Source organism: Myotis yumanensis, unplaced genomic scaffold (genome assembly GCF_028538775.1).
Source record: "Myotis yumanensis isolate MYYU_CA2020_CCGP unplaced genomic scaffold, mMyoYum1.0.hap1 SCAF_3, whole genome shotgun sequence".
Lineage (NCBI taxonomy): Eukaryota > Metazoa > Chordata > Mammalia > Chiroptera > Vespertilionidae > Myotis > Myotis yumanensis.
This window is the reverse complement of record NW_027223754.1, coordinates 61,432,603-61,444,829: the sequence shown is the minus strand read 5'-3', so window position 1 is coordinate 61,444,829 and position 12,227 is coordinate 61,432,603. Positions and strand designations below refer to the sequence as shown.

The following is a 12,227-nucleotide window of genomic DNA, read 5'->3' as shown; positions in this document are numbered from 1 at the left end:
ACCCATTCTTCATTTATGAGTCTCAATTTCCTCAGTTATAAACTAATGGAATTCTGATTAGATAACCATAAACATCATTCCAGCTCTAGGTTCCACAATTTTACAATCTAACCCTTATCCAACATTATCATAATCTGGAGGCATAATGTTACCTGGCAACGATACTGGGAAAACTTTTATGTTTGCTGAAAAAGATACCGTACAATTCTCATGAGCATTAATACAAATCATTTCTAACAATCAGATTATAACTTAACTTAGTGATGACAACATTTTTTCTCGAAATAATTTACACAACTACTAGAATGTAACTTTCAGAAAATAATCATTTCAGGGAAAACATTTTTTCTGGATATTTTAAATGGTCTATGACTATCTTGTTTAACTTAAGATAATGATAATAATTTGACCATATTCAATTTAATTCTTTTAATGTTTTTTAAAATGTTTTTATTGATTTGGGAGAGAGGAAGGGAGGAAGGGATGGAGAGAAAGGGGGTGGGGGAGGGAGGAAGGGAGAGAGAGAGAGAGAGAGAGAGAGAGAGAGAGAGAGAGAAAGAATGAGTCTCATGGATGGATATGGATGTTAGAGAGAAACATCAATGGGCTGCCTTTCATATGTGCCCCAACCAGGGATCAAACATGTGCTCTGACCTGGAATCGAACCCGCAACCTTTCATTGTATGGGCTAACAACCAACTGACCCACCTGGCCAGGGCTCATTCTTTTAAGTTTTAATGAGCAAATTTTAATAATAATAATAATAATAATAATAATAAGACTCCAAGATTTTACCCAGACTAATGGACGCAGCATTTTATTCCTGGGCATTAGTATAATTTATATACTCAATTACTCATAAATTCAACAAGTATTTATTGGATACTACTTCTGAGGCCCATAATGGCTCAAGCGTTCACTTGGCACGTGTCAGCCTTAACGGAGAGTTTATATCTAACTTGACCAGGCTAATATAGAGATTATTGTTCTATTATATGAAAACCAAAAGCTCTTTTTCAGCTTCATTATGGTATCAGAACAACAATGCCTAAAGTTATATTAAATTGGTACATTTCATTGTGAAAGATTTTGGTTTACTATTCCCCAAAAAACTTGAACATACATTTACAGGAACAAAACATGTTTCTTAAAATTTTCCTTTATAGAATATAAATTATACTTTCATTCAGAACATATAATAGGCATTAGTGTAAGGGAATTTTATCTTGCAACAACGGTACCAGATCAACTAAAAAGGGGAAATGAATTGATGTTTTATTGTTGTTGGGTTTTTTTGCTTCTAAGATAACATGATTACTGACCTACAGAAAGATAAAATTTGAAAATATAAAAATGAATCACCCAAAATATTTCCTGCATGAAATTCTAAATAATATTTCATTTATGTACTGAAACTGAGAAATAAGTTTTAATCTTCTCAGACATTAAGAAACAAAACAAAATATGAACACCATAAACAGCTACTTTTATAAAAAGCTGTTATCATTATCCAGTGTTCTAACTAGAACATTTTTTCAATTGGTTCCCAGCATTATCACCTAATTTCTTTGTCGGACATTATGTTTCTCATTAGTATGTTATTGCCACATAGAAATCCTGTTATTTTATGAAAGGTTGCTTTCATAAAACATCTCAAATGATTTATCATTATAATTATAAAATATGTCATTAAGCCTACATTATCAAATACTTTTGACTTCAGATATAGTCTTGATTAAATTTTCTCTTTGTACTGTATTAAGACACTAGAGGCCTAATGCACAAAATCCGTGCATGGCGCGGGGGGAGGGGGTCCCCTCAGCTCAGCCTGCATCCTGTCCTATCTGGGACCCCTTGGGGGATCCAGCCTAAACCAGCAGTCGGACATCCCTCTCACAATCCTGGACTACTGGCTCCTAATCGCTCACCTGCCTGCCTGCCTGATCGCCCCTAACTGCCCCCCCCCCCGCTGCCAGCCAGGTCACCCCCAACTGCCCGCCCCCAGCAAGCCTGGTTGCTCCTAACTGACCCCCCGCCGACCTGGTCACCCCTTACTGCCCCCCCTGCTGACCTGTTCGCCCCCATCTGTCCCCCTCTGCTGGCCTGGTCGCCCCCAACTGCCCCCCCATTGGCCTGGTCGCTCCTCATGCCCCCCCCCCCACAGGCCTGGTCGCCCCACACAGCCTGTTGTTCAGTTGTTTGGTTGTCCCTCACTAACCCTCCTGCTGGCCTGGTCACCCCACGCAGCCTGCTTGTTCAGTTGTTTGGTCGTCCCTCATTAACCCCCCTGCCAACCTGGTCATAGGCAGCCATCTTGTGAGGGTGTGAGGGTGAATTTACATATTACCTCTTTATTATATAGAATATTCAAAATTCTAATTTTGGCAATAGTGACCACTTCCAGCACACATTATTCTCCTCAAGTATCTACTTACACACAAGCTTTCTAAATAGGTTTACAAACCAAGGACTGAGATGTAATTCAGCATTGTAGAAATATTTCATAAAGTAAACAAAAGACTACTTTAGCAAATTATGACAATACAGAAGGTGATACATACAGAGCTTCTTTGTAAAGAGATGGCTTCTGAGGCATCAAGCTTCCCTGAGCTTTGTAACTGGCTTAGAATTCCCCAGATTATGAATAGGAGTCCACCCTTTGAAGGTAGCTGCTTAGTCCCTCACCAGGAAAAAATATTTACTCTTAAAGCTGTTTTACAACACCAGAAGAGTGTTTCTCTTATAGTTCTGTTGTATATATTAGAAAGCTATGAAAACTGTACATTAATAACCCGCAGGAGCTTTCAAAAAAATTGAGCACTACATAGCTTTTGCATGAGCTTACACTAAAATATACAAAATGCTCATAAGAATTAGGAAGGGTACACTAAACCTTTGAACTACAGATTATCCTATGTGGAACCTTAGACACATTATGCATGAATATATAAGCATAAACATCAATAGGCACATGCTGGTTCCTTTTGCATATGTAGCAATTGAAATGCAGCCAGCGTGTCCAAAAATAACGCCTCATCAGCATAAAGAGGACAAAATCCTTATTGTACCATTCATCTCTTTACAGTGTTGACATAATATCATATCCTCACAATCCATACTAATCGTTTCTACAGTGAAAACGTGAAAGACAAAGCAACCCACAATTCCAGGTTTAGGCTGCACATACGCATACATAAAGCCAGCAATACTGCAGAAATATTGTTTCAAAACAGCTATGGCATACTCTTGCTCTTCCTTTTAGGAAAAAGACCTGAGTGAGTTGATCCTCAAAATCAGTATTAGGAATTCATTTCTTTCCTTCAGAAAGTGGAACATTGAAATGGACTGGTTCTGAGGTTTGAATCCATGAATGTGTAGCTATAGTGAGGTGACGGGGAACACAGGAGACAACCAAGAGAGAATGAAAGCTGAGAGAAACCAAGGGAAAATATCAAAAGAGAAGTACATAGATCTTCCCTTTAACAGTTAAATAAAAGAACTATACATATTTGAGAAAGCGAGAAAAGATATGGATATGTTATCAGAAAACTAAGGGGTAGAGACACAGAAAAGACCACAAATAATAAGAAAAGTTGTTAGCTGTAGCACAATGAGGAAGAGAAACTTCAGTAAAAAGAACAAATAAAGGATCCCATCCTAAAATTTTCCCTTTGTTATTAACTGGGCAATTCTTCATACAACACTGATAAACTAGTGTCAACTAAACTTTGTTGCTTTTGTTGTTTGTTTTAAAGCTCATGAAGAGTTTTGCCTGGGAATGGTAACTTTAGCTGATTTTTTGCTGTTCATCACCCTGGTATGGAGGACATGATTCAACACTAAATTCAATATTATCTGAAAAAAAACTCACACCTTTAAAGACACAAAGATTTTAAGAAAAGACTGAAGTTTTGTCAAAGAGAATTAGAGTAATTTCATTTTTCAAAATATTATATATCACTTAAAAGGGTCTACAAGTAATTTTTTAAATAACGTGTCAAGAAATAATTGTGTAAATACACACAAAAGTGCACTAAGATAAACATAACAATACACTTCATAAAAACATGTACTTGAAAACCTAAATAGAAACAAGATTATTTTGTTACACTATCACTTTCTCCAAAAGTCTTACAGCCACTTTTATTCACAAAATAAATATACATAATATTCTGTGAACATATTCTTCTCAGTGATCTGGAGATTACATGTGAGTTTTTCTAATCACATAATCATTTTCCTGAACAAACATGTAAAATATTGCTTCACCTCTTGGCATTTTGTTGAGTGTAAAAGTGAATCTAAAAGCCTCCTATGTGTTAGTACCCAGAGTAGTGGATGTGTTTCCTATAGTCATCCACTAGTATCAATTGAATAAAAAGCATTTTTTACACTAGTCATGTATTTTAATCACACAGAGATCTTAAAAAAAAAAAAAAAAAAAGGAGTGTCTGAACACCTCCCTATCTTTGGAAAGACCTTCAGAGATTATGGGTAGTCATGGTTGAGGGCCACTTAGACAATATTCTGTTAAGTGTGCCCAAGATTTAGAAGCTTGTTTTTAAATTAATGGCACCAGGGATTTTTACAGAAGTGGCATACATACATACATACGCACGCGCGCGCGCGCGCACACACACACACACACACACAGGATGTCTCCAACTAACAATTCATCCGTTCATCTCTTCAGCCAGCCAGTCAGCCAGCATTTAAATAAATATTTAATGTTATCCCTATAAATTTTGAGATATAATTTCATGGCAGTTTTTAGAAAAGACTGTAAAGACTGCCTAACATTACATAGCTCCTGTCTTAAGTATTTCAAGAATATTTGTTTTATAAGCTTGTTGTGTGGCTATTATAGAAAGAAAATTTGATTTGGATACAAAGGACTTAACATTCATTTATTTGCTGGCAATCTTGGTATCATCATTAAAATTCTCTAGGTTTGAGTTTATCCACCTAAAAAAGAGTAATATTAATTCCAAATTCATACAGTTGTTGTGAAGGTTGAATTAAAGGTAGCAAGTGCTTTTAAGTAATAGTGAGAACAGTGAGAGTGAAGCACCTGAGTTTCCCCTCTCAGAACTAAAAATTCCAAACACAACCTCACCTATTACTATAACTCTCAGAGTGACTTCCTTTACTGAACTCAGAGTAAGATATATTCTGATGCAGGATAATTCATCCACATAGAGGTATAGTGTTTGCCAAACACTGTATATTACAAAACTAGCTGAACAAGTAGGAATATTGTGAGCATTTTTAGATTCCACATATGATTTTAAATGAACACAATTTCTCTTAAAGTATAGAAGAAAATAATCTGAAACTATTTGTTTCTGTATTTTTTAGCTTCATTAGATTGGTCCACAGAATGATCATGTAACAGTTGATGGAATACACTGTAATTAACTGGCCTTATTTCTTGCTGCCATGATATAAATAACCTTTATCAATCCATAGTTCAGTTTGTATCCATTATTATAACACTATGTAAGTATAGTAAAATGATTGCTTTAACAGTCTTATTGTGGGATGAAAACAGCAAAGCATTATTTGTTTTTTTTGTGTCTCAGGAACTAGTTTATATAAGTTTCACTGTCTGAATTTGTGAGTAATCGAACATGTCATTTTTTATGGGAAGTGCTTAAAGAAACTTAGTGTGCACTGCACGTAAAAAAAGGAGAGAAATTTAATCTAGGATTCTGTATCTTGTGATCATTTGAGCATTTAAGCTATATAGCATTATTTTAAGTGGAGATACAATTTAATTAAAGAGCTGAATTCCTTTTTTTACAGGAAATGCACGGTAGGTACATACCTTAGTTTTCATGTCTTCCTTCCCAGCGTTAGTAAATGAAAGTATCAAGATATGAGCGCCAGGCTTAACGCAAGCAACCTGCAACTTTCACCATTTTTGCTCTAAGTATAAATGTCACTGAAAACCCATCTGTGAATAGAGCCTGCACTTCACATTCCACTATATTGTTTTATTTTACTAAAAAGGAAAGCCTATTTTTCAAGATTGGTCTTGCATGGGCCCAGGCCCTCATGGTCATCATTTACCTTGTTTTCAGCCCAGTGGTTTTTATTCTTTACATGTTCAAGGGCAAACTCTTAAAAACAAGTGTCGTTTAAGTGTGAATTTGTAAAACTGCCAAGAAAAAAATTAAATCCAACTATACTAAAGAATGAGAGATAGAATGAGACATAAAATGAAGCTGCTCTAAAAGCATAGAGAAAGAATAAAAGGAAACAAGTAGAAATACCTTACACTGACAATCTGGAACTTGGTTTTAAAAGGATTGAATGAGTTATCTACTGCATGTAAGGGGAAGTTATTTTGAATGAATATTTAATTCAATTGCTTTATATTAATTTCTCAAGTCTTAGTTTAAGAAATGTTGGATTCTTTGAGAAAATTCAGAACATATGCATAACATAATGGACTCTTTGTGCTCTTATATATATTTTTTATGCTTTCATAAGTGAACTAAAAATGCTAGCCTTAAAAAAGGGTTCAGCACACACATAAATTTATTCCAAATTTTCCTTCTTTCCTAGTTATTATGTTTTTCCATTACATATTTATTTCCTAAGACTTTCATGAATCATATTATTTATGCAAAGCAATCAGAATCTATGTTTATAGTTGACTGCAATCTGAAACTGGTTAGGCACGTGCATGGGAGTTAGTATGAGGTGAGAAGGATTCTCCTATATGGTGGTAGAGGATAGAGAGGATTCTGTTTATGCATTAATAGCAGACATTCTTAACTAAGGAAAATACTGACAAGCATGTCTGACATGAACATAATGTTTATATGTTATATGTAAATACATAAATATTTAACAAATTAATAATATCACAATATAATCAGTGAATACTGAATCACACACCTGCTAGATAAGAACATTGTATTCAAGATATTAAATCACTTAAATCCTATTCACCTCATCAAATAAGATTAAAAAAAAAGTAGTATCATTAAAACACGTGTCAAAAAGGAAGTCTAGGAAGTTAGTTTTGCTCCTGTTTTCTTACAACTGCTATCAAACTGAATCTAAAAAACATACATAGATGTCCTAAAAATAAATTTTATGTTTGCAACTATATGACATTTTAGAAAAGGCAAAATTATAGAAACAGTGAAAAGATCAGTAGTTGCCAGGGGCTTGGGGGGAGGGAGGGAAGGGATGAATAAGTGAAGCATAGGGGATTTTTAGGGCAGTGAAACTCTTCTGTATGTTACTGCAATGTTGTTTACATGTCACCATGCATTTGTCAAAACCCATGGAGCTGTACAACACAAAGAATGAGCCTTAATGTAAACAATGGACTCTACTTAACAATAGTGTACCAATATAGGTTTGTTAAATAATTAAATGTAACAAATGTGCCCCACTAATGCAAGACTTTAATAAAATGGAAACTGTTCAGCATTGTGGTAGGGTGGGTATATGGAATTCTTAGGTACAATCTGACAAATTATTCTGTAAGTCTAAATTTGTAATAAAACATAAAGCCACTAATTACTTTCTAAAGAAAAATTGAATTCAATATTAATGCTAGCAATGAGATCCATTTTTGTTTATTATTTTGTCTACCATTCTTTGTAAAATTAATAATCCAAAACTATTTTCACAACATTTGTAAATTATGAAAAAAGAGGCAAGTGTTATAAGCTTATCTTTTCTACCTCATGATTAAAATTTTTTGTTCTTTTGGTTTTAAATTATTATCATTCAGTGACTGATAATTTAAAATATTAATTAGAGTTTCACTATACATTAGAGAAAAACATGTTTTATAGAGATGAAAAAGTTCATTCACTATACGCCATAGTCTCACTCCAATGCCTGAAGCAATGTTCTGTGTTAGTTATATATTTCAAAAGATGCAATGTTTACCATTATCAATTAGATTAATCTTTTCTGCTATCAGATGGAACTTGATTTTATTTCACAAAATGTTTACCATCAAGAGTTGTTATTTTTATAATGAAATCACACAGTAGTGGAATACATCAAATTTCAGAGACAACCTGACCTCAAAGATATTTAGATAACCAAATTTTATTAAGATATAGGTGACAAGGAATATTATATTAGTTTCAAGTGTACAACATAGTGATTCAATTTTTTTAATCCTCACCTGAGGACATTTTAACTGATTTTTAGAAAGAGAAAGAGGGGGAGGGAGAGGAAGAGGGAGAGAGACAGAGACAGAGACAGAGCCAGACAGAGGAACAAAGAGATAAAGAGACAAAGAGAGAAACATCAATTGGTTGCCTCCTGAAGGTGATGGGGTGGGGATCAAACCCACAACTGAGGTATGTGCCCTGATTAGGAACAGAACCCTTGACCTTTCAGTGTACAGGATGACACTCCTACCAAGGCTACAATGTAATGTCCATCTGTGAGCTAAACCTAAGAGTAATTCTTAAGACTGAACTCATTTCCCCCATGCTGCCCTCGTCAGCTCTGGAAGAGGGAGAGAGAGAATATGTGTTATTTTTATATGAGAAATTTTTTCATGGAGTTCATATGCAATTAGTATTGGCAATGTCCAACTGAAGAGAGTGTAAGAATGACCACAACTTGGACAGCTGTCCAGGCACCAACTCACTTCCCCAGTATACTTTGCCCAAAACAAATGCAATGGTGGGAAGCAGACTGCAGTGATCCACATCATCATGCATTTCTTTTTTTTTTTTTTTTTTTTTTTTTTCTTTTTTTTTTTTTAAATCTTTATTGTTCAGATTATTACATTTGTTCCTCTTTTTTCCCCCCATAACTCCCCTCCTTCCAGCTCCCACCCCACCCTCCACCCTCACTCCCCACCCACTGAGTTCATCCATAGGTGCATGATTTTTGTCCAGTCTCTTCCCGAATCTCCCATTCCCCTTTCCCCCCCAAGAATAGTCAGTCCATTCCCTTTCTATGTCCCTGATTCATTATAGTCACCAGTTCATTCTGTACATCAGGTTATTTATTCACTTGATTCTTAGATTCATTTGTTGATAGATGCATATTTGTTGTTCATAATTTGTATCTTTACCTTTTTCTTCTTCCTCTTCTTAAAGGATACCTTTCAGCATTTCATATAATGCTGGTTTGGCGGTGATGAACTCCTTTAGTTTTTCCTTATCTGTGAAGCTCTTTATCTGACCTTCAATTCTGAATGATAGCTTTGCTGGATAAAGTAATCTTGGTTGTAGGTTCTTGGTATTCAGCACTTTGAATATTTCTTGCCATTCCCTTCTGGCCTGCAAAGTTTCTGTTGAGAAATCAGCTGACAGTCGTATGGGTATTCCCTTGTAGGTAATTGAGCCTCTTTCTCTTGCTGCTTTTAAGATTTTCTCTTTGTCTTTTGCTCTTGGCATTTTAATGATGATGTGTCTTGGTGTGGTCCTCTTTGGATTCCTTTTGTTTGGGGTTCTCTTCGCTTCTTGGACCTGTAAGTCCATTTCTTTCACTAGGTGGGGGAAGTTTTCTGCCATTATTTCTTGAAATAGGTTTTCAATATCTTGCTGTCTCTCATCTTCTGGGACTCCAATGACTCTGATATTAGTCCGCTTAAAGCTGTCCCAGAGGCTCCTTACGCTGTCTTCACACTTTTGGATTCTTTTTTCATTATGCTTTTCCAATTGGGTGTTTTTTGTCGAATCTTTGGTTTGATTCTTGCACTCCTCTGGTCTGCTATTGGGTATAATATTCTTTATTTCAGTCCGTGTATGCTTACTTTCTAATTTCTTTATCGTAGCATCGAGGGTCTCATTAGTTTTCGTGAGGCTCTGCACAAATTTATGGCAAGCCCTCAAAATTGCGATTCTTAGCTCCATATCCTCCATTTCTGTCATGTTTTTTTGTCTCCGCATCTTTTATGCTTTCTTGGTGCACCCCCTTGTGGTCTCTGTGCGCAGTCTTGTTCTAGCGAAGCCTTAATTGTTCATCATGCATTTCTTATTTAGTTTCTGTTTGTTTTCACATTAAGCTTTAGGATAACAGCACCTAGAAAAATCATTCTTAATCTAGGAATAGCATTAGCATTTTATGCCCTGGTCCCCAGTCTTTGATATGTTTCAAAGAAACGTGTAAAGATGAGAGAACAAAATGGAAAAACCAAAAGCCTAATTAGATTTTTAGCAGGACAATTAGAAATCTAAGTAGAAAAATCAGTTTACTATCTATTTCTTTTGTTCCCTTTCTCTTAAAGCTACCACTCAGAAATGAAAAAAAATACATCATTTTATTTTTGACTAATGATGTATATTCCTTGATAAAAGCAGTAAAGCGTAACTATTGTAAATGGTGATAACTGTTGTAAATGGTAAGAGACACTGTGGTTTTGTAAAAAGGGTACTTGCCTGAGTTCTAGTTTAGGTTCTACTTTACATGACCAGTTTGCTCACCATCTCTTTAATGAAAATGACCTCAATTATGCTTTAGCACAGTCAGGTATCTATTACCAACTCCAGCCTTGCCAGATTCCACCTGCCCTGCATTCGATAGCACTCTGTGCTTCCAGAGCACTCTCAGGCTTGTGTGTCTTTCTCTAATGAGGCTATGAGCCAGCACCTATCACAGTTCCCAGTACAAAGTAAGCACTTAGTTAAAGCTCATTGCTACACCTCCTAGTGCTCCCCAAAGCCCTTATTAACTCTAAAATGGACTATATCTATGAAATTACTCCATGTCTGAAACTTAACAAACAATAAATAGAGGTAAAAGTTTCCATCAGCTTATTCTTTCATTACAACAGTTCAGTTTATTAATTCCCATTTAAAAAATTTCTCTCCCTTATAGAACTTCACATGACTAGTTTCAATATATTATTACAAAGTAGTTTTGTTTTGTTTTTGTTTTTTAAAAAAAGGGATAAAGGAACACTTCCAATGGGTCTGAAACCTAACACATGTGTCACAGTTTGTAAACTTGTTAATTTGAAGTGTTTTACTTTTTTAATAAATAGAATATGCATAGATAGAATTGCTAAGTATGTATTCAGTAATAGTAAGTTGAAAGATAATGTTCTTTCAGCTTCCAAAATTAGGTTTTAATGTATATGAAATTAAACCAAAGTTAGTTATACTTCTGTAATTTTTCTGTCATTCTGCAAATAATACACAGAAGGGAGACTATCCTATCTAATAAAGGAGTAATATGCAAATTAACCATCACACCTACACTCCCTCACTCCATCAGTCCATCACAAAGATGGCAGTGGCCATGGAGCTGGAGTGAGCAGGAGGCTTAGGTTGCCCCCCGTGATGGAGGAAGCCAAGCTTCCCGCCTGCTCTGGAAGGCCCTGAGGTCCGCTCAAGGCTACAAAGTTTCAATTATAGAAGATAAATAAATCCCAGATACCTGCTTTCAGCCCACGGCCGTGGCCAGCCTGAAAACGGCCATCAGCCCCTCACCCAGGATGGCCAGGGACCCCAGTGGGGACCCCAACCTGAACGGGGTGTGACCAGCCTGCAAAGAGCCATCAGACCCTCACCCAGGCTGGCCAGGCACCCCAGTAGGGACCCCCACCCTGAGGGGGTGTGGCCAGCCTGAAAACAGCCCTCAGCCCCTCACCCAGGCTGGCCACGCACCCCAGAGGGACCCCCACCCTGACCTGGGACACCCTTCAGGGCAAACCAGCTGGTCCCCACCCGTGCACCAGGCCTCTATCCTATATAATAAAAGGGTAATATGCAAATTGACCCTAACAGCAGAACGACTGGGAATGACTGGTCACTATGACACACACTGAGCACCAGGGTGCAGATGCTCAATGCAGGCGATGCCCCCTGGTGGTCAGTGCACTCCCATAGGGGGAGCTCTGCTCAGCCACAAGCCAGGCTGCCAGCACAGTGGTGGTGGCGGGAGCCTCTCCCGCCTCCTCAGCAGCACTAAGGATGTCCGACTGCAGCTTAGGCCTGCTCCCTGCTGGCAAGTGGACATCCCCCGAGGGCTCCTGGGCTTCCAGAGGGATGTCTGACTGCCAGCTTAGGCCTGATCCCCCGGGGAGTGGGCCTAAGCCAGCAGATGGACATCCCCCAAGGCGTCCCAGACTGCAAGTGGGCACAGGCCGAGCTGAGAGACCCCCTGCCTCTAGTGCACAAAATTTTGTGCACCGGGCCTCTAGTAAATTTTATAATTAAATACAATGATAAATGTATGTAACAAATGAAAATGCTCTCTATTCCCTTCTGTGTAGGATGCTCTATACC

At 37.1% G+C, this 12,227-nt stretch overlaps 1 protein-coding gene across 4 annotated transcripts in view; it reads right to left on the bottom strand.

Annotated features, from left to right (window-relative positions):
- KLF12 (KLF transcription factor 12) overlaps positions 1 to 12,227 on the bottom strand; it is a 662,522-nt gene that overhangs the window by 186,859 nt on the left and 463,436 nt on the right. The window lies entirely within an intron of this gene.